This window comes from Phacochoerus africanus, chromosome 10 (assembly GCF_016906955.1).
Source record: "Phacochoerus africanus isolate WHEZ1 chromosome 10, ROS_Pafr_v1, whole genome shotgun sequence".
Lineage (NCBI taxonomy): Eukaryota > Metazoa > Chordata > Mammalia > Artiodactyla > Suidae > Phacochoerus > Phacochoerus africanus.
In genome coordinates this window covers 132,950,243-132,976,093 of record NC_062553.1, presented here as the reverse complement: position 1 = coordinate 132,976,093, position 25,851 = coordinate 132,950,243, and the positions used below count along the sequence as shown (strand labels likewise).

The 25,851-nt window shown below is 40.1% G+C and overlaps 1 protein-coding gene across 7 annotated transcripts in view; it reads left to right on the top strand.

Moving 5' to 3' along the window:
• Positions 1–25,851, top strand: part of ARHGAP24 (Rho GTPase activating protein 24) — a 476,741-nt gene that overhangs the window by 307,206 nt on the left and 143,684 nt on the right. The window contains exon 1 of one of the 7 annotated variants that reach the window (XM_047799572.1): positions 17,475–17,947. The exons of the other annotated variants lie outside the window; for them this stretch is intronic. The gene's annotated coding sequence lies outside the window, so the exon portion shown is untranslated. Of the gene's footprint in view, positions 1–17,474; positions 17,948–25,851 lie in introns of those variants that run through there. 7 annotated transcript variants of the gene reach the window in all.

Here is a 25,851-nt window from a genome sequence, read left to right as displayed (position 1 = left end):
GAAAACAGTCCTAACATGCAAAGAGAAATGCCATACTCAATTGCATAAGAATTGTTCCCTATGGAAGTGACATTTTTAGAATACTGGGGCTGGGATTAAGAATTCAAGAGAAGGTTGCTACAATTTAAAAGAGAAAGCAGTGGAAGAGGGAAACCAAAGAGCAGGCGTTGGCACTTCACACAAGCAGTTAACATGCAAGACTTCTGGGGGCCCTCTGACCCCTTCTAATCCATGATTTCACAAGGAATGAAATCTGTTTGCTTCATAATTAATCTTTCCTTTCTAGTATAATCAGCATGTATTTCTTAGGCCCCATATAGTACACAATCAGGATTTGGAATCGTTGCTGTTATTGTGATTCTCTTTAACAGCCATTCGGAGAAAGGGGAGTCCTCCCATGGGTAAGAGTGAGAAGGTTTCCAGGGAACAGAACCCTGTAAATGTATATATATATATGTATCCTTATCACTGTACTTGCCAATCTCTATTAAAATTATTTGTGCCATTCTTTCACCTTCTCTAAACATGAAATAGGAGAAAGTTGCTATAAAACTCCTTGATATCTGCTAAGACAAGCACAAAAATGGGAGTTAAGAAATAAAGATTTTTCACCAGTTCTCTTGTTAAATTTTAATTATTTTCGTAAGTGTACTTGGGTAATCTTGAGTTCTAATTCTTCATCTGTGAAATGGGAATACAATGTAATTCAAGAGTTAGGTAACTAAGAGAAAGTCCATGGCTGTCTCAAAATAGGTAGCTTTTGCTACATATGGCTTTTTCCCAATTCTAATTATCTTTATATCAATCTGAATAAAGCATTTTTCAGGTGGTAGAGAAAATAGGTGATACCCTTTTTACCTTTACGGAAGACCTATATCATCCTGTTCTAGAATAGCTACGTTTATCTTTTTAACCAAATCAAAGAGGCCCAGGATCAGAAAGGTATTTGCAATTAATGCCAGTGTCTTCCAACTAGAGAGCTTTTTATGTTTTGCACATGTATATAAATACTTGTCACAGTGTAGTTTTTAATCCCACTACGGATTCAGTGCCAAACAGGTCATTGTTTTTCGAATCATCTTAAATCAAACCCTGAAATTCAAGTCACCAGAATAGTGAAGAAGTAAAAAATTCATTTCAGTCTTAGCCGTTATTGGTCCTCCTGGTCTCCTCTTTGCCTTCGCCAAACAGGGGCTGTGTTAAAATCTCATAAAAAGACCCTGGGGTCTTTAGCCCACACCGGGCTGAAATGACCAGCACCCAAGCCACCTAGGGTCCTGATGATGGATGGTTCTGTTGCTTCCTTGCCAGCATCGCTGGGGGCTTTGAGCCTTTGTCCAGCCCTGGAGCCAGAGCTGTGCCACATCACCAGCTCCTCCCAGCCCTGTTACATCCCTGGGGCATTTCAAGCCCCCTATTCCAGTGATCTTTCTTTCTGACTCTGAGATCAGACACTTTGGTCTTCAGCCCTCTAAGCCCTTGTCTTTCTCTTTCTCTCTCTCCACTCTGCATGCCCCAGTGTTCCCCTCTGAGGGGCTTTATAATGCAATGTTCATCTGTCTTTCTTGGGAACAGAAGAATTTTTCCTAACTAACCCTAATATATTTTTATTTACTTGCTGACAGTTTTATCTAGTAGTTTGTTTCTTCTTGTAATGAGGAGACCAGCTGTCCCCGCATTCTTGTATTTTTCCCTGGTTCCAAAAATATGTTTTGTTTTGTTTTGTTTTTTTAATTCCAGTGTGATCCCTGGGGAAACTTATGTAGCTGGAATCAATACAAAGCAAGATTGTCACTGTTAAATCCTAGGGGTGACGATGGGCATTTTCAGACCCTTTGATTCTGAGGCGGTATCTAGGCGGAGGGTAGGTCTTCCCCTCTGAGTTGCTCGGCTCTCTGTCAGCTTCCTTTCCTCTGTTCTGACCTCTTTCCCATTAACCTTTATTGGTGTAATGTGAACCCATCTGTCGCCTACACCTTCTCTCTTCTGTTCCTTCGATTTTCTCAAGTGGAAGAATTTTACTTATGTTAAAAAAAGAATTATGTTGTCGGTTGCTAACATTTCTTGGCCTGTCCCACGGGGATCTGAAAGGTAGATTTCTAGACATCCGCAGGTATTACCCCCGTGTGCCATCTCCCCTCTGCCTCTGTTCGTAGTTTATCCCTGAAAGGCATCCCAGAGAAGGAAGACCCAGAGACACCATCCAGGGGATTTCCAGCGGTGGCACCGCAGGTGACGTCTGACTGCAGTGGCTTGCAGCCCTGTGGAGTCTCAGGTTCAACCCGCAGCCCCGCGCCGTGGGTTCAAGGATCTGGCATTGTGGTTGCCCTTGCCGTCGCTGCGGTGTCGGTCGCAGCGTCACAACTGCCAGTCAGAGTCAGTCCCTGGCCTGGGAACTTCCATATGCCATGGCTGCAGCCGTAGAAAAATACGATACAATTTTAAAGTGTGTTTTTAAAAAGGGGGATCATCCAGAGATTGCGAACATTACGTCCACCGTGAAAGTTGGCATTCATCTCAGTGTCGTTCTGAGGTTTTGAATGATAGTTTTCCTTCCCGTTCTGCGATCTAAATATGGTAGTTATTATCTGCTTTATTTGTCAGAGAAAAAGCCCCCAAAGCAAGAGTGACTAAGGAAAGTAAAAAAAAAAAAAAAAAAAAAAGATTTCTTTAATGAGAATCGGTAGGTGATTTGGAAGATTCATCTGTGGACAGAAAACAGGCTTTACATTACATTTCTTTAGTGAGAATCGGTAAGTGATTTGGAAGATTCCTCTATGGACAGAAAACAAGCTTTACTTTACATATGGCATGAAGACTGCTTTCCTGGAAGTCATACGGTCACAGATAAGGTCATTGCAGAGTCATGTACGTGGCACCCTCTCATCAGATTTTGGATGAGTAGCTATCATAAGCCTCGGATAGGAAGTCATTACTGACACGCTGTTGGAAGGTTTCAGGAAACAACAGGAAGTTCCCGTCCCGGGGTTAACTGACTTAGAAAAGGACATTCCATTAATATCTTTACAGACAGCACCAAAGGCAGTTTCTCTAGTTACCACTGTAGACCTTTCTGGACGTCCATCTAGCCACCACTGCCGGTATTATGAACAATTTGGGGGTTTTTCCATTAGGTACCGAGAGGAGTTTAAATCAAACAAAGAAGCCCTTCCACTTGAAAAGAGGTGAGAGTGAAGCTATTATATTAAATTAGGAAAAGAAACAATCCCATCTAGCTCGTTCGACAGAGACTCATGTCCAGGTATTGAGGACTGAGCCATGTGATTCACCAAATGAGTATTCCAGGTAAGGCAGAGAATTACCTTATTCCATTCAAGGCTTAGCCATTTCCAGAATGTTACCATGCAACGTTTACATACATTTAGACGTGTGAAAGTTAACATTCTTTAGCACCCCTCCCCCGTTTTTTCTAGGTATAGGGTCTGCCTCAGGCCCCTCAATGCTTAGCTTGAACATCTGTTGTGCAATGTTTCTGGCCCACGGAATAGTGTAGGGAGGCAAGCTTAGAAGGTAAAGGAAGCTTTGCCTGGAAGGGCATGGATGGGGTTTTTCCACATCAGAGGAGTGATGAGTGGTAGACGTGAATCAGCAAAATGAGGCAGGAGAAACAGCTGCTAAGGGACCTGTGTGCTTAGCTGTGGGATTTCTTTCTGTAGTCAAGTCCTGGCATTGAAATATCAGCTGGGGTTCCCCAAAGGTATATTTGAGAGTGTGTGAGTCAAATCATGATCCATCACCTGCTAGGTATGTAATTTGGGGCAAGCAACTACAGTTTTTGAGACTCAATTTCCTCATCTGTAACATGAGGATTATATAATGAGATAAAACGAGAATCTACCTTTCAGGGCTGTTGGGAGGATAATGAAAATGTATGGAAAGTCCTTGGAACACAACCAATGCGCCATAAATGGCAGACAGTATTACTGAAACTTACTCTTTAAAAATTTCAGCCTTGCCTTTCATGTAAGTAAATTACCGACTTGGTTAGACAGTATCTCCTCCATCTTTAATTTTCAGCACAAAACAGCTCTGTGACTTTGAAAAATGCCCTTTACCTCTGTATGATTCAATTTCTTCACACGTGAAGTAACAGGGATAATATCTTGAGTAATGCTAGGGTTCTTACAAGGCCATGGCCCTAATAGCCTGCTATCCATTTTGCTCTTGGTCATAATTAAAGCAAAGTACAGGCATATGCATCAGTACCCTGCAAAATGCACACTGCAGCATGGCACTGGCCTCAGCAGCAGGCATTGTGGGGTCAGATGGCCTGAGCTACTACTCACCCCTCCTCCACCTCATGCACCTGATGTCCTGGACAAAGTAAACAGCTGTTTTATGCCTGTGTCTTCTTTTTCTGGACTTGCTTTGCACAACTTCATTTTCCAGTAATATAGAGAAAATCTTTTGTCCTCAAACCTCTATTACCTCATCTGTCTTAGTTGTGCTCTGCTTTCCAAGTGTAATAAATTGTCCTAATGAAAATATTACATTGTTTTACCACAAGCTGGCTCAATACCAACACTTTATCCTCTCATCCCAATCAAACAAAAAATGTTTCTAGAATGTCATTTCTCTCTTAGTTACAGAGCTGTAAAATTATAACACATGTTCAATAGAAATGTGTGGTATTGGCAACAAACTAAACATTATTAAAATTATTAACACAGAGAAGAGAGTATGAATGTAACGTATTTATTAATCAAAAGCTCCTCAGTATTTACATGGTAGGGTTTTTTTTTTTTAATGATTTTAATGTTTTTCCATTATAGCTGGTGTTCTGTCAGTTTTCTACTGTACAGCAAGGTGACCCAATCACACATACACATATGCATTCCTTTTTCTCACATGTAGGTATTATCTTTCATGAGTGAATCTGAAGTTTTATGACATGTAGTACTTGTATAAACATATCTATATTCATGAAAGGTTTGGAATCCCTCTCTTCTAATATTAAGGCTCTGTTATAAGGAACTGGGAAATAATTATTCAATTCATGTTTTTAACTTAATGGTAAGATAGGAATTTGAACTACATGACCACTGGCCTCTTTTCTAATGCTGAGATCTTAGGATATTTATGTGTTCCTTGAGCTTATTGGTTATTAAAAACAGCAGCATTTGGGAGTTCCTGTCGTGGCTCAGCAATAACGAACCCAACTAGTATCCAGGAGGATGCAGGTTTGGTGGATACTGGCCAGATGCGAGCCTGGATTTGCTCAGTGGCTTACGGATCCGGCATTGCCATGAGCTGTGGTGTAGGTCGCAAACGTGGTTCAGATCCCGCATTGCTGTGCCTGTGGTGTAGGCCACGGCTACAGCTCTGATTCGACCCCCAGCCTGGGAAGTTTCATATGCCATAGGTGTAGCCCTAAAGAGACAAAAAAAAAAAAAATGCAGCATCCAAGGTGATGTCTAGAGATGTAATTAGTGTGAATCAAAACAGCATTGTCTCAGGATGCTAAATTGTAAATGCTGAAAGTATTTTTAATAATTTTTAAATTATGTAAATTAGAAATCTTCCCTTTCCTTTAGCAGGTGTTTCCCCATTATTCCTCATCCTGGGAGTGTGTTCACCCCAGGATATATGCATGTGGGTGATGCATACAGAGTCCTAGGCAATGAAATTCCAGCCCAGAGAGGCTTGGCATGCAAGGAGGGTTCCCTCTTACCTACCATCTCTGCTCCCTCGTATATTCATGCCCCTTGATCTCCTTGACAAAATTTCTAGATTGGTTCTACCCTAGAATTTCATTTTTCTGATGCTATTACTTTAAAAATATTTGTTGTTTTATCCCACTGATAATTGTAGTAAAAATAGAAAGTTTTAATGATGAAGATTTAATCCCAATGAAGAACAGGTGTTTACAGATTGAAAAAAAATCTTCACATATTTTATTATTATGTGGATAAGTTCAAAATCACCAGGAAGATCTAGATAGAAATCAATACATGTATTACATGCAAAATTGATTTTAGCGTCTTTTTCAAGTATGCTCATATCACTCTTCTGTGCAAGATATACAAGTATAGAGAAATAAAAGCTGATGAAATCATCACTGTCTTCTTTTATAATAAGTGTATTTTTTAACAATAAGGGTCAGAGCACCAAGTAAGTGAGAATTTCTCACCTTTCCAAAATATAATTTTATCTTCTTCATAACGTGATTATTAGATAATAATAGCTATTTAAAATAAACCTGGCTATTTCTATCCAGTGTCAGTTCAGGGACATTTCAAGTTTGAAAGCAATATCTTGAACTTAAGAATATTTTATAATAACATCTATTAAATTCCCCAAAAAACCCAATTCACACTTCCTTCAGAAGCTAGATAAATGAAACAGAAAATTGAGAACTCAAAAGTGAATTTTTCCCCACAAAAAATACCTTCTCTTGCTTTAAGGAAACCACTCCCAGACCTAACAATAAAACCCACAATCTTTAAGTTATCCAAGAGAGAGGGAAAACAACAAGCCACCAAGCCATCATGCCATGAGACACCCCCTGTTCTCCCGAGGGACCAGCCTCAGTAGCACCATGGCTCCTTCTCTGCCTCAAGGTAGACGGCTTCTACCTTGTCTCTCAGCTGACTTCCAAGACGTCCATGTTTCTCACCACTTAGACCTAACTTGTAGAGCCAGAAAAGAGCTACTTCGTCTACTCCTCGAGAGCCTTGATGAACTCAAGGGTGGACTAAATCAGAAACAGCCGTGCTCTTCATTGGAGAGGCCGTGCCTGGAGGCCAGGACACAGTAGTCATCACCTCACTCCACCTCCGTGGGCCCGAGAGTCACACAGGAGCCAAGCACAGGGTCAACAGGGAAGTTGTTTGAATTTCTCCCTAACTTGCCTTGCTCTGACCAACTAGAGCAAGAGCTCTGTCATATGGAAGAGAGACCTAACTACCTGAGTAGTTAGGTCAGGGACATGACAAAATCATGAGACAAAGCTTTGTAGTAAAGTCAAAATAACAACCAAATGAAAAATCCTATTGGATTTCTTCGCCCAGAGTCACATTCTCAATAGCTAAATGATGTTTCAGTATCTAAAAAGCCAGGTTCCTTTTATCTGAGGGCGTCAATGTCCTCAATTGTTAATTTCCTACAGTCTTTTTCATATCCATGATTTTTAATCTAATCCTTCACAGTGAAAAGTACCTGGATAGTAAACAAGTCTTGCTTGATAGGTGTGCACTGTATCCTTAAATGAGTGACAGGTGCTGGATTCAAATTAGAAGGCATCATAATATGTAGGCATGAAAACTTACTGAATCATTTACTTGATAAATAATAAATAGGTAAAAAGTGACAGTTTTCTTGCATAATTCATTTTATTAGAGTTGAGAGTTTCATATATTATCCTAGATTAAGACCAAGTATTAATAGTTTAGTGAAGATAATCCTTTTAATCTAAAAACTTTTCTCAAGTATTTCATACAAAATCATGGCTCTATACCCAAGATCCTGGTTCTGGGTTGAGATCTGTCCTCATTGGCTAATTGCTTTGTTTTAATTAAATTCTTAGTTAGTATGAGCTGTGTCTAATATTCCCATTATTTTGGCTATTAAAATCCAACTACCTTTCTCTCCGTGAATTAGATCTAAGAAAGGGTTGAATTATTGACCACTTATTAGAGGATATTAATATTATGATAGAGCGATACTGACTTCCTGAGCTGCACTTTCCTTATCTGTAAAATGAAAATGACTATACTCTTAAAGTCATTGCTCCATATTTAGTTTCTTTTTCTTCTGAAACACGATGAAAGAGGAAAAGCATAAACTTCTGGTGTCACATGTTCTTTTCATTCTTTTTTTTTTTTTCATTTTAACTAAATTTGGGGCACATAAATCAGGAGAGAAACATGCAAGACCAGAACAGGGGGCGATTGGTTTTGTCATCAAAAGGGTCTCAATTAGGTGTCAGCAGACCCTTGTAAATGCACCCGCCTCCTTCTAAGAGCATGGCTGTAGCATGTGGAACTTCAATGAGAAAGTGAAAACTAGTTTTAGGTACTATAACTTTCCACTGGCAAGAAATAGGGTTCCCCTTTCCGCTTTCTTCCCTGCTGCTGCATCCTCTTCCTCCTTAGTGAAATCTTTCTTCTGCTTGTCTTCTCCATAGCCTGTCAACAGCATTTATTGATTCTCTGCTGTGGTAGGGACGTTTATTATGCCCGCTTGTTCATCCTAGTCTCCCCTCTCTCTCAAGTTATCACAGTAGATCGCTTGCCATTATAGAAATGCCTGTTTGTTGTTGTTTTAATGGGAAGTGTCATGGGACTTGCGGAGAAGCCATTTTCAGAAGAAATATTTTGACAATCACTATTTAGCCAGTTTGAAAAGCTGTATGGAAATGCCTGTGAATTCAGCTTCTCTGCATCAATCCGTTATCTTTTGCTTTATGTGTGACTATTGACATGAGCTGATGGGAATATGCCTTTATATTATGTTATTATTTATACTTGCCTAGCAGTAAAAGCCATGGAGTTCATTTTGAAATCAGCAAAAATCAACACCAAATTCATAAAACTAAGTGCAGTTTATCATAGGATGACAATTTCTTAGATTCTCAGTTTGCGTGTCATCTTAACATCCAGTGTCTGATTGGAATGTCACATGAAAGGTAAGGGAATTGAGACTGGGGGAGGGTCAGCGAGGTGCCCAGGTTGTCAGTTGGCAAGTGGCAAAGTCCCCCGTCTCCCTCCATTCCAGCTCTCTTTCACCAGACGAGGGGCACCTCTCCATTTGCTGCCGATTCTTGGTGGTGTTAAGATTTTCCTTATTTCTCTATTTTCCCTTGTCAAAATTTGCAATGACAGGGAAAAGAAAAGTGAATAAGAAAAATATATTGGTGCAAAATTATACCCATGTTAAGGAAGTTTTGCAGGTTCAGATTTTATCTTTCTGATACGTCTTATTATAGACAAAGAGAATGAAAATCCTGACTCATGTCAAGTAAAATTCCTTCAAAGTATTCTGTTGACCTTGTTGAATAAGTTTAGGAAAGCAAGTTTACACATGAAGACAAATGTGTTTTCACTGTTAGAATATACTCTATTTTTTCTAGTATAAATAATATGGAAATTATATGAATGTATTGAATGAGTATCAAAATACCCATTTAAAAATAACTTGGAAGTAAAAAAAAAAAAACTAGCAAGTAATAAAATGTAAAATGTGGGAGTTCCCGTCGTGGCGCAGTGGTTAACGAATCCAACTAGGAACCATGAGGTTGCGGGTTCGATCCCTGCCCTTGCTCAGTGGGTTAACGATCCGGCGTTGCCGTGAGCTGTGGTGTAGGTTGCAGACGCGGCTCGGATCCCGCGTTGCTGTGGCTCCGGCGTAGGCCGGTGGCTACAGCTCCGATTCAACCCCTAGCCTGGGAACCTCCATATGCCGCGGGAGCGGCCCAAGAAATAGCAACAACAACAACAACAACAACAACAAAAATAATAAAAAAAATAATAAAATGTAAAATGTGAATACATTTAAACATGTCTCTTAGAATGGATACGTCCTTTATGAACTGCAGCACGGAAATGATGACCGTTCCCTTCCGTCATTAATTTTAATGATTTTTTTCATGTTGCACAATGTGCCTTGAAAAGGAGCCCCACATGGAATTTATTTAAAAATGACAATGTGTTTATAGATGTATGACAAACAGAATGCATAAGTCATCATTTAGAAATTATCATCATATATAAATGAAACGAGAGATCAGCATCAACTTGAATCTATTATTTTATTGGGATAAAGGTTTTCCTTGTTCTAGGGATAAAAATAAGCATGGTTATAAAATCTGCACAAATTGAAACAACAAAACAGAAAACTGGTGTATGGATTACAGTATCCAAACAACTTATAACAAATAATTGTAAATGTATTTATTCATTCACCTTCCATCCCAAAGAGAAGTGTTTTAAAACTCATGCATGCCAATTTTTTTGCCACAAAAAAACCTCTCAATTAGAATAGACTTTTTGATACAATGATCCTTTTTGCTAGAAATTTGTTTGAAGAGAAGACTTTGAGTAAAGAAATATGCTGAAAAACAAAAATATTCTTAGTAGTATAATTTGCTATACTACTAAGAAAACCAACCAAACAAACAAAACAAAACAGAAAACCAAATTCGTGCCTCCAAATAGAGGAATATGCAAATATGCTATATCATATGAATTCAAAAGAATATATTCAGACGTTGAAAATTACAAATAAAATAATGATTGTTGTGTATTTTACAACATAAAAAAGTTTTGCTTTGTTTTTCCAGTATCACATTTGATGGGGTTTTTTTTGGTTCTTTTTGTTTGTTTGTTTTTTGGAGAACTGAGGTTTATTACACCAGTGGGCTCAGAGGAGATCGCTCTCCAGTGTCTGAGCCTGATGATTCTTGATACAAGGAAAATACTTATAAAAACATCCAAAGTGAAATAGATAAGTAAATAAAATAAAGAATTTATATGTAAACTATGACAGTAACCACATGAAACTCTACATATGGATAATGGATAAAGATTGAAATATATATATATATATATGTTTGTGTGTGTATATATTGTATCTAGATAGATCGGCACATACATACAGTATACAGTTAAAGAGATGATAGATAGCAGTTTCTTTAATATTAGGATATTTAATTTAAACAAAAACTTGTCCTAAACAGGAGACAAAATAAGATTATCCCCTTAGAACAGATTAAACTAAAAAATAGTCTTGTTTTTAATGACAGAATAGAATCCATAAAACAGATCTTTTGCTATTATTTCTATATGAATGCATAAAATGAGTTTTTCAACTTTTTGAAATCAACCAAGATGAAATCCATGATATGAGTTCATTCATAACTATGTAATTTAGTCCATGATAGGAGTTCATTCATAAGTATGTAATTTAAGTGTATTCCAACTTCCAAAAATAACTGGAATTCTAACAGTAGGCTGACTAAGGAGTAGGGGAAAGGGCAAACACGTGCATTTGTTTAGTTACAGTCCAAAGATAAAAGTAAAGCTATTTACTGTTTTCCTTAAGAAAGTCTGTTGGAGATTGTTGTGTTGAAAATATCACGCCTTTATATTTGGGAGCTTCTAGCCCAGTAATATCTGAAGAGTGTAGTGTGCTTCCAGTTTCATTTATTTGACTTTTTGTTTAAAGATGAAAACTCATCTCCCGTCATTAGCCCCACTCAGCTAGTGAAGCTTTTTCTCCTTGCAAGCATGTTAGAAACTTTTATTTCAATTTAAAAAGGAAAACATAAAGCTCTGACTTAACTGTTGAGAAGTAAAATGCTCAATGTATGTGAATTTGGTCTTGCTATTTCTCCGGTTCCTCAAATATTATGTCAGCAAACAAATGAGACATTAGTAGATTAATGAGTGTTAATCCAAGTCCAGATATTCTTGATTGGCTGCAAGACTTCTGTGCTCAGCAGTGCTAGTCCCCAGAAATGCACACATCGAGGACAAGTCTTCCAATTAGTTAATAGGCTGAGGTTTGTTCCTTTTCTTATAATGGTGAGTTCCCTACCTGCTGGTTCCTAGTTAGGTCAGAAAGATGTACAAAAATGCAAGGAAGGCCCAAGGAACTTCAGCAATGCAGTCTCTCCTCCAGGGACCCTGTTTTCTCCAAAGAAATGTGTTATTGCCATTACAGACAAGATCTCTGCAAAATACGTGTTAAAGCAAGATCACTCTTTAGAGGACGATGGGTTTTCTTGATCATATGTACTGTTAGTTCACCATTCCCCTTGTAGGATTAAATAGTGATTGCAAAACTATGATTCTGTATTCAGGAATGTACATCATTTTACTTAGATTTGTACCAGGTCCGTCTCTGTCCTCATACAGACACAAATCTGACGTCTTCCCCATCGCCCTTTTTTTTTTTATTCTAAAAATCACTGAAACCAGCTACTCTGTATTTTCCTAATATTATTAGTGCAGCATCTAGACTTTTTTCAGACGTACCCATGAAGATTTTTAATTCAAGTGGTAAGAGGAATAGTAATAACAGTTCTAAAGACTGAGTTTTTCCACTTACAGAAATCTCTGTAAGTAATCTTAGCATGGTGAGTTAATTTTGAAATATTTTTTCAAAAATTCCCAGGCATTATAAATTAGAGTTACTGGTTTCTTTCCTTTCTTTTTTTATTTCTCCCTTTCTTTTTACTACATGGCAGTAATGGTCATTGTAGAACACTTAGAAAATGAAAAAAAAAAAAAAAAAGACCAAGAATAAAAATTCTAGGGAGTTCCCATCATGGCTCAGTGGTTAACAAACATGGCTAATATCCATGAAGACTCGGGTTTGATCCCTGGCCTTGCTCAGTGGGTTAAGGATCCGGCATTACCATGAGCTGTGGTGTAGGTAACAGACGTAGCTCAGATCCTGCGTGGCTGTAGCCATGGCTGTGGGTAGGCTAGCAGCTGTAGCTCCAAATTGACCCCTAGCCTGGGAACCTCCATGTGCCATGCCTCCTAAAAAGACAAAAAAAAAAAAATTATATAATCTCACTACCTAATGATAAATACTGTTAACACAGTAATGCATTTTTTGTAGATTTCTCTATACTGTTAAATATTTATTACAAATTCAGGTAACACTGCACACAGTGATCTTTTTTCTAATATGCTTCATTCCATAAATGTACCATAAAGTATTACTTTAGAAATTCTAACGGTGCTCTGAATTTCAGTCTTTATTGCACCACAGCATAGGCTATATCTCAACTTGTTTAAGATACATTAAGGGTCATTAACACAGATGTTTGGAAGGTTTTACCTTCAGGGATCCCCTTGGTGGAAAACAGGGGCACACATGTTCCAGAGGGAGCCAGGCTTCCAGAAGGACCGCTTACCAAAGGTCTCCGGTGTGGTCAAGGCTCTAATCCCCTGGCCGAGGTGATTTTCAGTGGCTGAAAGCACTCCCCCAGATCACCTGACTCTAAAGTCCTGTCCCTCTGTAAGGGAGTAACAGTTATACTGCAAGACTGAATTTTTATGAAAATTTCAGGTACCTCCAATGGTCCTGATTATACATTTTGAGTGATTTTAAATACCCAGAAGTTCCTTCCCCTGTGTCCACAAAGGATAATCTTTAGAATTTTCCCTCTTCACTCATACTTCTAAGTATGTTTTTTTCTAAAACCACTTGGATGTATTTAGGGAAGCTTTCAGTAAAACTAGGACAGTGATTCTTCACATTCATAAAGTAGAAAAAGCATTAATGGATACATCTTTTTGCATCGGGGGGAAAAATTGCCATTCAATCAGAAGAATGCAAAATTGTGTTTAAAATAGAGTAGATTTTTATTGTTCAGGAAGTCTTCAGTTTCATGATTTTTACTGTATATAGATTAAGAGACTTGACATTGACATACATGTCTTTTTTCTTTTTTCTTTTTCTTTTTGTCTTTTTGGTGCCACACCCACGGCATATGGAACTTCCCAGGCTAGCCGTCGAATCAGAGCTGCAACTGCCGGCCTGCACCACAGCCACAGCAATGCAGGATCTGAGCCTCATCCATGACCTGCTCCACAGCTGGTGGCAACACTGGATCCTTAACCCACCGAGGGAGGCCAGGGATCGAACCCACATCCTCATGGGCACCATGTCAGGTCCTTAACCTGCTGAGCCACAACAGGAACTTGGATATACATGTCTTTACCTATCCATGCAAAATGATGGACATGCTAAAAGCTTGCACATTTCAGATTAGTCTAAATTTTTCCTTAAAAGACCTTGGACATTTTAGCAGTACTTGCTCTCCATAGCTACTAGTTGTTTTCATGTGGCCTTGTTTCTAAGGCCTAAGAAAAGGAATTAAAATTGAAGGTAGTGGCAGGGAAAAGTATGTTAAAAATATTTTTTCTCATTTGGATGACATACTAGAAGAAACTCCATCCTACTCATTCATGAACCCAGTTCCACCCTCAATGGAGAGAGTCTGTGGATTTCAGGCCGATTCTCCGTGATTATCCATGTGAAGTTAAACATTGCCACCAGGAAACGCCAGGAAGTATCATCACTGGGCAAGCGAGCAAGAAGCAAATAGAAAACCAAACCACCTTTCTTCACCAATTGCAAATACTTTCATCACTAGCAGCAAAAGTTGGCTGATGCTTTCAAATGCTTTCTTCATACATTTAAACTTCACCGCAAGCTTCTTTGCAATATATGGTTTGAAATCTCAAAATGAAGTTTCTGAGCCAATGAAAGAGAGGGTGCAATATGTTCTTCTGTCTTTTTCTGCTGTGAAACTGCTATAGGATTTGAGACACAAAACACTGTCATGGGACAGTATAACAATTGGAAGAAAGTGCTGAAAACTGTGCTTTCTTTTTCATCATTTTGACCTGCGATATAATTGAAAGCTTTGGCAGTAGATGTGTGTTTTGTTGAACGATCACTGCAATCGTTTCTAAGTTTAAAAACAGGAATGATTCTGACTAGGGTGGTTTTTCCATCCTTTATTCAGACATAAAATGAGTTTGAGAGTAAGAGAAAGCAGCTTTTTCACTTTGCCATATGTTATGTATATGTCATTATAGGCTTCACACTAGGTTAGCTTTTCTTTACTTGCTCTTTAGTTAAACATGATGCCATTAGAACAAAGGGGTTGTAGTGACTGTCCAAATGCACATTCTAAGCAAAAGTGGCCATGAAATGAACACCAAATAGCTGATGGCCCCTTACTTCCTTTATGTGGGTTGATTGGCTGTTTCGGATGTTAGTACTTTTGGGGTTTTTTGTTTTGTTTTATTCAGAACTTAACTTGAAAAGATGATATTAAAGTTCCTGCTTTTCTTCTTTTTCTCTGTTACTTATTTTGACTTATTACTAATGTAGTTAGTGGCCCAGTTATATTTCTCTTTTTAACAAAAATATTTAAAGCAAACTGATTCTAGCTGTAAGACATTTAAATTTATAGTTTTCTGTTTAAGGTTAGATTATGAAGGATGAGAAGGCTGGTTTTATGAAGGAATTTTGGATGGTGCCCTTTGCAGATGAGAATGTTAAAAGCAGAGGCAAGGTATAGTCAGCCAGGGGCATTCTCAGAGAAGATTGTGAAAATATGGAAAAAGGGAGATTGAAGGCAGGAAAAATTACCCTATGTGAAGGATTTGGTATGAGTTGCACTGCTAGCTTGCAGATACAATTTCTGGGTTTCTTTCAGCTGGCAATGCCACTTAAAAGGAGGAGAGCAAAAACATATACCATTTAGGGCAGCAGTTTAGACTCTGCCTCTAGTTTTCCAATCAAAGTGGCAGAAAGACCCTGGCATGTTATTAACATCCTCAGACTCAGGGAACTAAAAGTTATGACTGGTACAGTGATTTAAACTGTAGTTGAAAAAATATCTTTTCTGCTGCATTTTAGGGTAAGAGATTGTCTTGCTTCCTTGTGGGCATTCCTAAGGATCTGGTAATTTAATAAATCAAAATAAATAACCCTGAAAAGATAGAGTGATATTCTACTATGGAGAATGACCTCTAAACTCATATTTTCAGCTTGAAGACAGGCAAGACCCAATCACAAAAAAATGAATTATAGGCACATAGCAACAAAAAATCACATATTTATCTGTGCCTACAACAACTTCCTTGTTAAAAAAAAATCAAAAAATGCTTTTTCTTAACATTTTCTGCTCTTTGTAAATGTTAACCTGCCTACTAAATACTCTGAAGAAGGTTTCGTGGTAATTTGCTCTCTTGCCTTCCCTACTCCTGCTAAGTCAAATTGTATTCCCTGTCTTCTGTGAAAATTACAAGTCAGTAAGTCTACCCTGAAGGACCATGGGACTCTAGGCCACACAGGCCTTGACTGTAATTCAAGCTCTGCCACTCACCAGTAACAGTGATGCTCATCCATGAAATGGGAAGAATAACTACCTCATAGGATTACTATGAGGATTAACTGAGAGAACATTCATGAAGCTCCCAGCCCTGGTGTGTCTCACAAAACAGGTGCTCATAGAGCTAATTCCTTTCCCGCCCATTCTGCATTGGTCTCCCTTCTCTGACCCCCCACCTCCACCCTCCACCTCGTCTCTAAATAAGGCATACATCATGGCAGGAACATTAGCATGAATGCCCTGATGCATTTGTTACTGAACTAACTCAGCAGTGAACTTGGCATTCCATCCCCAGCCTTTCCCCATCATTAATCCCCTTGGGCAACTCCCCGTCGTCGTACGAGAGTACACCAGGACACTGGGAACTCTGAAAGCAGCCACCGTGCACGTGAGCATTTTTCTACCAGGCTTTCAGCTGGTCTCATCCAGCCTCAGAGACCAGACTGAGCTCATGATATTCACAGTTAACTGACTCTGGCCATGTGGCCTCCGCCGTCAAGATCTGCCACAAGGAGGACAGCCGTTCAGTAAAATCTTAAGGCTATTTATAGCCCATTTAAAACAAACACTCCTTGTGAAGCCTGAGGAGTCCTCCTTGAGAACACAGAGTAATTCACTAATCTCAGGACCAAACTAGGGCAATTGAAGGGTGGAAAATACGGTTTAGTACATTTTTTTTCCAGCCCCCTACACTTTACAAAGCATTTCCTACACGTTGTCCTATTTCATCCTCATGCTGACCCACAAGGCAGCCAAAGCAGACAATGGCAACAAATCCCCATTTTATAGGTTCCCAAACTGAGGCTAAGGAGGTTAGCTAAATCATGTTACATGGCTGGAGAAGGAGGGGAAAGGAGAGTGATAAAGAGGAAGAGTGATTTCCTGTTAGTGTAATCAATCTGAACATCAGTGCATAATTGTGGACCTGTAAGAAAAAAAAATACACAACGAAGAGAAATAATGTTTCATCACGTTCAGGCAAGCTTAAACATTGTTTTTTTTCTTCACTTCCAATGGGAAAGCCAAACTATAAGAAATAAAAACCTAGAGAGACTCTACAGAGAAACATTTGTAAACATGTTTGTTTCTGTCTAGAACATCTCCATGCAGAATAGTTACATTTTAGCCAAGAAATGCCTTCTTGAAATCTCTCCAATTAAAATATGCAGAAGTCAGGACTAATCTCGAAAACAAAGAAGGAATTTTTATGAGAAATTTTAATTGATTTTGCCAGTCATCTCTGATATAAATACCTCTTTACTGTCTTTTTAATATGAGGGAGTTTGCAGAGTTCAAGTATTGCACGAAAAGCAAGACATAATGCAAATGAATTTATGGACCAGAAATGATTTTTTTTTCTTAAAAGAATTATTTCAATTTTGGCAAACACTTTCGTTTTCTAAGATCTGGGTTTAAACTGTATTACCTGGAAAGAGGATGCAAAGACGTTTTGGCTCAAAAAGGATGTCTGAGCAATTAAAATAGTGTGTGTGTGTGTGTGTGTGTGTGTGTGTGTGTGTGTGTGTGTGTGTGACAGAGAGAGAGATTATTGCTTCAAGAGTGCCTCTGGGCTAGCAGATTGGCTCCGAGCCATTTGGGGATTCTCAGATTTACTGCTTCTCTGACTATTGTTGCAGCTGTGATTTACGGAGTTCAGAGTCTCTTGAAAGGCAAGACGTCTGAAGTTTAGAGTCTTTCCTTGACAGAACCTCCTCTTCCCCATATACTGCTTTTGCCGGTGTTCACCTTGCGGTGACCTTGCAGGACTCAGCATTTTTACCTGAGCTCAGGAGCCAGGAGCCCACTAGTGCTGGGGCGAGGGCAGCAGTTTCCATTCCTGGGTGATGGAGTCATGGGAGAAACTGCAGCGAACCAACAGAGAGTAGGACCCGAGCAGCGAGCGAGCCAGGCGGCTCCACTGTGCTTGAAGCGGCTCAGGACAGCACAGCCGCTGCCTCTCCCAGCCTGCAAGTGCAGCCTGCATTTGTCACTGACCTCTGAAGTGTGTGTTTGTGTACGGTGAGAACTGGGTACTTTTGCGTTCATTTGAAGACAAACTGCCAGGTATGGCTGTGGATTGTGTTTGAGAAGCTGGGGATGGTTGTGTCACCACCAGTTCAGGATCTCGACTGTGTGTGGTTTTATTTATACCCTTGTTTTCTGTCCCGATCCATTCAGCGCTGCTCAGTGTCCAAGTGACGGCAGCAGATTGGACACACTGCTGTTCTTACGCCGAAGTGTGATCAGTCTGGTGCCGATTTCTTGAATTCTTTCACTGATGGCTGATGCCAGATGATAGAGCTGTTCGTAGACCGAATTCCAGTGCTGATGGGAAAGCTCGTAGAAACCGCTTCAGAGATAAAACCGAATGGCTCTTTTCTGGCAGACTTGCTGTGGTGCGTCTTGGCTTTACTGCTATTTTAGTGGTTGAGACTCTGCAGAGAGCAGAGCGCCTTAGGGTCTCATCTGGTGGTAAAAGTAACGAGGGAGTTTTCCCTGGTTTTGCTTGTCACGGTGAAAACTTCTGCGGGACCAGTGGGTCTGTATGTGTGTGTGTGTGTGTGTGTGTGTGTGTGTGTGTGTGTGATTTAAAAAAACTGTTTGAGAACCAGAAGAAAACCAAATAATACTTTGCTGTATTTTGACGTACTTATGATTAATTCAGCCAGCTTCCAGAGCTTTTGTTATCAGCCTCTTTGAGCTTAGGAACGTCATATTTTGTGGACACAAGGATGATACAACCACAGTGTCCCTTCGTGAAGCCTGTGGGGACATGGAGGGTGTGCTCACTAGGAGTAAAATAGGAACCCAGAATGGGCTCGTGGCTAAACTGACAGGCCTTAACACTGTGTCAGTTCTGTATCTTAGTCCTTAACAAAATCCAAAGGCGATGCTGTGTGTTATTATGTCTAAATAGATACACAGGAGATTTGTATTCCTGAAACACATGCTCTAAAAAAAGGAAAACCTGGGAATTTGGTACTGTAAAAATAGGATGAGCAAAAGTTCGAAAAGCCATCAGATGTTACCAGAAGGGGAAAAATAAGACATTAAAATGAGGAATAATTACAATGGAATATGAAAAGTGCTTCAACTGCTCCAATTTTTAAGTCTAGTGAAAGAATAATAACGTATTTAAGGAAATTCTGAGTCAGCAGAAATGAAGCCAAGAGCAAAAATTCTTACTAAAACAGACTGTCAACCTGTGGAATGCATTTGTCTTAATCAAATTGAGTTCTGTTGCCTAGACGGACAAAATTAGAATTCTTAAGAAACGTAAAGCTTAACATTTTATTTAAAATTGGGTAGGCTTTGAAAACCAATATAGTAACAAAAGATATGTTAAAATGCAATGAATATTAAAATTACTCAAAACACTTGAGAGATAACCTACGATATCAAAGTTATTTGTTGCGTTTTTGAATTACGTCTGTTTAGGAAGAGTCTAATGCTTTACCCTAGACGGTCACCCGTGGCTACATACATTTGGACTTCTGAGCTCCTGGGTACACTCTCCATGGTTTCCTACCTTCAGACTGTGTTACATCCAACACAGTGGAATGGTGAGCAGAAAATACCTGATTCTAACATTGGCTTGCTTTCCACGTAACTTTACAATAGATATGGAACTGGAGGTGCACAAAGAATTGATCATTGATTGGCCTTTCCATGTACTGTCTTGGCTTTTCTTGTGCCTTGATCTGAAATTTGGCTCCTTCTTTAAAAGGATGTCACATGACTTTATCACCATGACTGAAAGATGTGATAGAGGGCCTCTTGTCGTTGTTTTATAATAAGAGGGTATCCATGTCTCTGATGATGAGTGCGGTCCAGTGTGTTCAAATGCAGGGTGTCCATTTGTACCCATGGTCACGTTCAATGCAAAAAACCCTAAAAACTTTGTCATCTATTTGATGCACCACTGTGTAAACAGCCAAGAACAGCTTTGAATAGTGTCCTCATTTATTCTTTAGATAACTAGCTTACCCTGGCATACAAAGAGGTTTAAAAAGGTTTAGAGATTATAGGTACTGACCTCAAAGCACATGCCAGTCTGTGCAAATACATTTACTTCAATGCAATTAAGCGCTCCTAGTTAAAGGAAAAGATTAGGCTTTATTTATGTATTTGATAACCATCTCTATTTTTTTAAAGCTTAATTTTTTTTAACACATTGTGTTCTTGTTCCCTTTCTTCTTTCAGTTTTATACTTTATTCTAGATCTAAGCCTGCTAGATCCTTAATTTCCTGAACCTGCTTTCTTTTGACCTACACGCAATCTCTTCTTCTTGGGTTAAAAAAAAAAAAAAAAAGCAGTTGTAAATTATCTCCTGAGACTAGAAGAAGACCCACCTCCCCTTAGATCAAGCAATCACTGCCCACTCTGTGAGCAGGAAATGAGGGGATTGGTGGGAGAAGAGTGAATGGATAAACGGCTACCAGGCAGGCAATGACTTTGTCTGTCTTGCCTAGCATTTCTGCTATTCCCGCCCTCTTGTTCATCCAGTCTGTTACCAGGCTTGGACACCTTTATCCAGAACTGTTTGCACATAGCAACATGGTTCCCTTTTCACAGACTTTTGGTCAATGGAGATTAAATGTGATTTGTAGTGTCTGGGGTTGGCTTAGAGTGACAGGAATAATTTTTATGTCTCTTTACCTTAGCATTAAGGTAATTACATTCTGTTTTGCCTACTGACTCTTCCTGAAGTCGTGTAGGTGCAGGCGAGTGAGGAGCATTCACACAGCTTTTCACTCTTCCTTCCAGATCTCCTAATGTAGGCCTGGGTTGTTTGTGGGCAAGAAACATGGGAGGCAGGGTGTGTGCTATGACTCTTTCTCTGGCAGATGTCCCCCTGAGGCTACAGAGTGTCCAGACAATCACTGGGCTCTTTACAGGACTGCCGGGCTTCAAGAACTTGGCAGCTGGTGGGAGCAGGTGCCAGTAGGCAGTTCTCCGTTGGAGACAAGAGATGAAAAACATTCTCTATAGGTCTGCTCAAGAGGTCGGCCTCATTGGTCTTGAATCCAGTGTGTCTTCTAAAAAATGGGATGGGAGGAGTTCCCATCGTGGCACAGAGGGAATGAATCTGACGCGCAAATCCATGCGGACACAAGTTCTATCCCTGGCCTCGTTCAGTGGGTTAAGGATCTGGCATTGCCATGAGCTGTGGTGTAGGTCGCAGATGTGGCTTGGATCTGGCATTGGTGTGGCTGTGGTGTAGGCCAACAGCTCAGCTCCAATTCGACCCCTAGCCTGGGAACCTCTATATGACACAGGTGTGGCCCTAAAAAAAAAAAAAAGGGATGGGTAGAGTCTGTTTGTTAGAAGGGGGGGGGCCCATATTTTGACAGGCCACCACAGCAAGTGCATCTCAGCTACATATTTTTACAACCAATACAAACCCTGTTTTTTAAACCTTTCCACTATTTCTACGAGGGCAGGTTTCAAACCTGACTCCAGTGTCAACCCACTTCCTCCTAAGAGCTATCCTCTACCACACAATACAAGTCATTTTTAAGAAATACGAATAGCCCATTAAACTCTTTCCTTTTCAAGAGCCAAGCAATTTTCATCAAAATATAATTCCAATAACCACTTCAAGATGGTGTAATTACAACTTCCAGATATTTCTAATGGCCAAGAAACCATCAATAGAAAATTACTGTAAAGCTTCCTGGTACAGGCATAGGAGCTCTTAAAGAAACGTTCAAGAATTCTACGCCAGCATACCAAAATCAATAAAAAGAGGCTTTTATACGCTCTTTTCTGATGGACTATTTTCAAGATCAGCCTGCTTTGACTATTTTCATGGCAAAGTCTAAAACACCCTGGAGGCTGTCTCTGTTGGCACTGATGTCCCCTTGTAGCATGGGGGTTTCGCTTGACTGATAACTCTTATCAGAACACAGCAATGTGTTAACAGGAATTATTTAGTAGTTATAAAGAAATATCTTCTTTTCTTTATAAGTTAATGTAAGAACTGTGTTTTTTAAGTGTAAGTTTTATTACTATTATTTAGGTGTAATGAGAACACCAGATCAGGAGACGATGGCCATTGAAAAGACAGTTTGCTACTCGCAGTTTTAAAAGCTGGGGCACGCCGTGCCGTGAGCTGTGGAAAGTACCAGAGTCGGCTGGGAGGCCGAGAAAGGGGCAAATGTGAGCCAGAGCTTTTATTGTGGTTTTCTTGGAAAAGAACAGGCCAAGTAGGGCAAGCAGGCGTAGGTCTGGCTAGTTCGAATAATTTCAGCGGGCCCTTTGGCATAGAGACAGTCTCTGGTTGTCTGGGTACCTGGCCCTGAAGTATTTAGGAAAGATGGATAGTGTCCCAGAATATGAGAGCCTTGTGAGAGCTAGATAAAGGGGGGGGGGGTGGTGGTTAATCCCTTACACCAAAATAAATTCTAGAGGAATTGGATATTTAGATATAAAATAGAAATTGCACAAGAAAGGCATGCTCAGGCTTGGTCTTTCCTCTCCTAGGAATTGGCTAGCCCTGAAAGGGGCATCTTCTTCGGTGTCAGCAAAGCCCAAATGCCAAAGCATTAGAATACTGGAGCTCCCTGGTGGCTCAGCGGGTTAAGGATCTGGCATTGTCATTGCTGTGGCTCTGGTTTTGGCAGTGGCGAGGGTTGGATCCCCGGCTTGTGAAATTCTACGTGCCTTAGGCATGGTCAAAAATTTACCGAAAATTTAAAGGCATGACAAACACAAACTAACATACCCAAACAGGAATAGACAGATTGCTTAGTATCATTCTGCCAAATTTGGTGTTCACCTGGTTAAGCCACTATGGACAGCAGTCTCTTGAGACCAGATGTACCTCTCTGTCAATTCAAGCACCTCTCGTAGTAAACTCCAGGAAGGTTTTGTCTTATTTGTTTTTGCCTTTTAAATACAGTGCTTGAAAACAACAGAAGGTTGAAAATAACTGAATCCTCTTCACTGAATAAGTAGGTACATTTTATTCGTTCTTCGCAGCTATGTATTATCGGCTGTGGAGCCCAACAATAAATGCTTCCGCACTGGGGTTCTGGTAAAATTCTTAATTAGGCTAGAATTATTAAAGAAATTTTGACTTTGAACATTTGCCATTCACCTTTGGCTCTCATCTTCTGACAGACAAACGCTAATAAATAATTGTTAAATAAATAAGCTTTCATTAAGTCAGCTGAACTCATTGGCAGACTTTTCTTCAGATTCCTCAAGAGCCTTTTCCACTGTTTCCTGTGTGATTTTCATAATAAAGAAATTCGGGAAAGAAGACCAAAGTCTGTTCAAACAAAAAGCTGCATCTCCTGTCACTTAAAAATATCCATAAGCAGCCATGCCCTTATAAGCAAACATAAAATGTGGCAAGGGACATATATAAATTGAGTAGCAATTCATTTTCAGCTGCACTGGCAAAACTGTCATTCATAAATTCCTACTCCTTGAGCTAACAGCAATGCACAGAGGGATCGCAGAATTTTTACCAGATGCAGAGGATAATTTATCAAATTAGAATAGATCAATGCGTGCTAAAAATAACCTGTCATCAAGGAAGGCAACACCTCCGAAACAGGGCCTCTTTCCCTTGTCATCTTTCTCCTTTTCATATTTTAAACATGAAGGAGAGGAGAAAGCAGGCATGTGGTGTTTCAGGGGAAATAGAATTTTCTTACTCTCCCTTCTTACTTTCTCCATCCCAGTTGTTGGGATTTCCCACAGGAATTTACTGTGTAATATATATGCAACTTTAAAATATTGGGGGGGGGATGATTGAGTTGACAGCAGGTGCTAGTACAACTCTAACCATTTACACAGGGGAAAAAAAGGTTTATCCCTTAGACCAAAATAAATGCTCGAGGAGTTGGATATTTAGATATAAGATATGAAACTATATGCAAGCTAGAAGAAAGCTTTCATGTGCGGACTGGCGCAGAGGAGCGGTGACCGTCACTAAGCAGACGTGACATCCGGCTGCTTGAGAGCAGGCCAAGGCTTGGTGGCAGTCGCCGCAGTTATAGCAGAAGGGAGGTGGCAGAGATGGTCCTTCCTCTGCACCATCTCCTCTAAGCCTTTCAGGCTCCCAAGCTCCTGGGATGAAGGCAAGCATGCTCAAGGCATAAGTGCAAAGCACTCATTTCTTTTTTAATTCCAAAACTGATGCTTTCTCTTTTATCCTGGGGCCAGACAAGTATCAGGAGAAAATTCTGGACTGATTTCTTGCTCTTCACACTCCTTATTCCCCAATGGCACTTGAAGGAAGCCTCCAGGTGTCCCCACCATCTCCTGTATCTGAGGGTTTCGGGTCTGCGATTTCCACTGCTGTGACCAGGGAATGAGACCCGGTCCGCTGTGCCCTGGCCCTCCTGAGGTGTTGTCAGACGAGACTGAGCCACTTGCCAGAGCTTCTCCAGGGCTGTGTGCTCGTTGGGGAGCAGGGAGAGCTTCTCCTCCAAGGTCTGTGGATGCATTCTTCTTTATTACTTCCTTTTCCTCCAGTTCATTTCTTTATCCTGAATTCCGCCCCTCGCTTGACCTCCCACACCGCCCCACACCATCCTCTGACCTGGATGAAAGAAACACATGTCATTCACGCTAGGTCGCTCAGACTGGCAGGCTGTTTGGAGCGATGTGCAGTGTTCCTAGCAGCAGATGAAGGCAAATTCATGGCACTTCAAAAGCCTGCAGGCGTTGAAAAATCACAGAGGACTACCTAGTTATATGTGGAACTTCTGCTTTGTGGATTTGTATTAGCTAAGAAACCCAGAGAAGTTTTCAAAGGTTTTTTTTGTTTGTTTGTTTATTTTTAATAGAAACTTGGAAGGTAGACCTGTTTTCTAAAACAGTCATGATGAATCGAGTCCAGAGTGAAGGCTAACTGTGTCTATGCTGAGATTTAAAAGTAGGGCATGTAAAGTTCACTGGCAGTCACAGGAAGGTGATTTTAATTATCAAGGATATTTTATATTCATTAAGATCTCAGGCACCAGAGTCAGCTAGACCCGCTCTAAAATCCATGAACAAGTTGTTTGTAAGGAAGTTATTTCACCTGTGAAGTCTTGGTTTTTTTACATCCGTAATGTTAGCATAAATCACAAATGTTAAGATTCAAATGATAAAGCGTGTATGTGGACTTGTCTAGAACCGAAGAAATAATCAAAGAGCTAATCCATATAGATGCGAAAAAAAGATATTTTTGGCAAATAGAATTGCCACAATTTTGTGGAGGAGTGAGTCTTCCTAATTAGGCAAAAGTTCCAAGTTGGGGAGAGTGATCAGAGAAAATAAGCAGAAAGACAATTAGAAAGAAAACAAGGTGCATCTGACGCTCCAAGGGACATCAGATTATCATTGTGTGTCACCCCCCCTCCACATGGCTTGACACCATATCTTAGAGCAAGTGCCTATTTATGTTTGAAGAATGAATGGATAAAAAAAGGAATGAGACTGTAACAGTCGCGGTGGAGGGAACTGGAAGATAGCACCAAAGAACGCTTAAAAACGTCTCCAAAATGTCCTATCCAAAAGTACACTGTGTTAGATGTATTTATAACACTAAAAAAACGTGGAACAGCAAACCAAGAGCAGGGATGGTAGTTATACAGTATCTTCTCAAGCACAGTCCCTACAGCGGAGAGCTGAAGAAAGGAGCGTTCTTGGAACTGCAAAGGAATAACACACCTGTTAAATCAGAGAAAAATACCTGTGAAGTCAGCATCATTTCTGGTCCAAGTCAAAAGGTGACCCCAGAGCCCAAACTGGAAAGGCCATTAATCTGAAAGCATTGTCCACATGGGAGGAGGGCCTCACTGTCGACCAGCCACTGGCATTTGGGGAGGGACAGAGACCGGTCATCTCTGGCTTTGCTTTATTTCATTTCCCCAGGCTTTGCCCATTAAATGCCAACACCTCCCGCCATGTATGGTGAAAACAGCAACACTCCTACACTTTGCCAAACACCCCTCCCAGAAGTGGG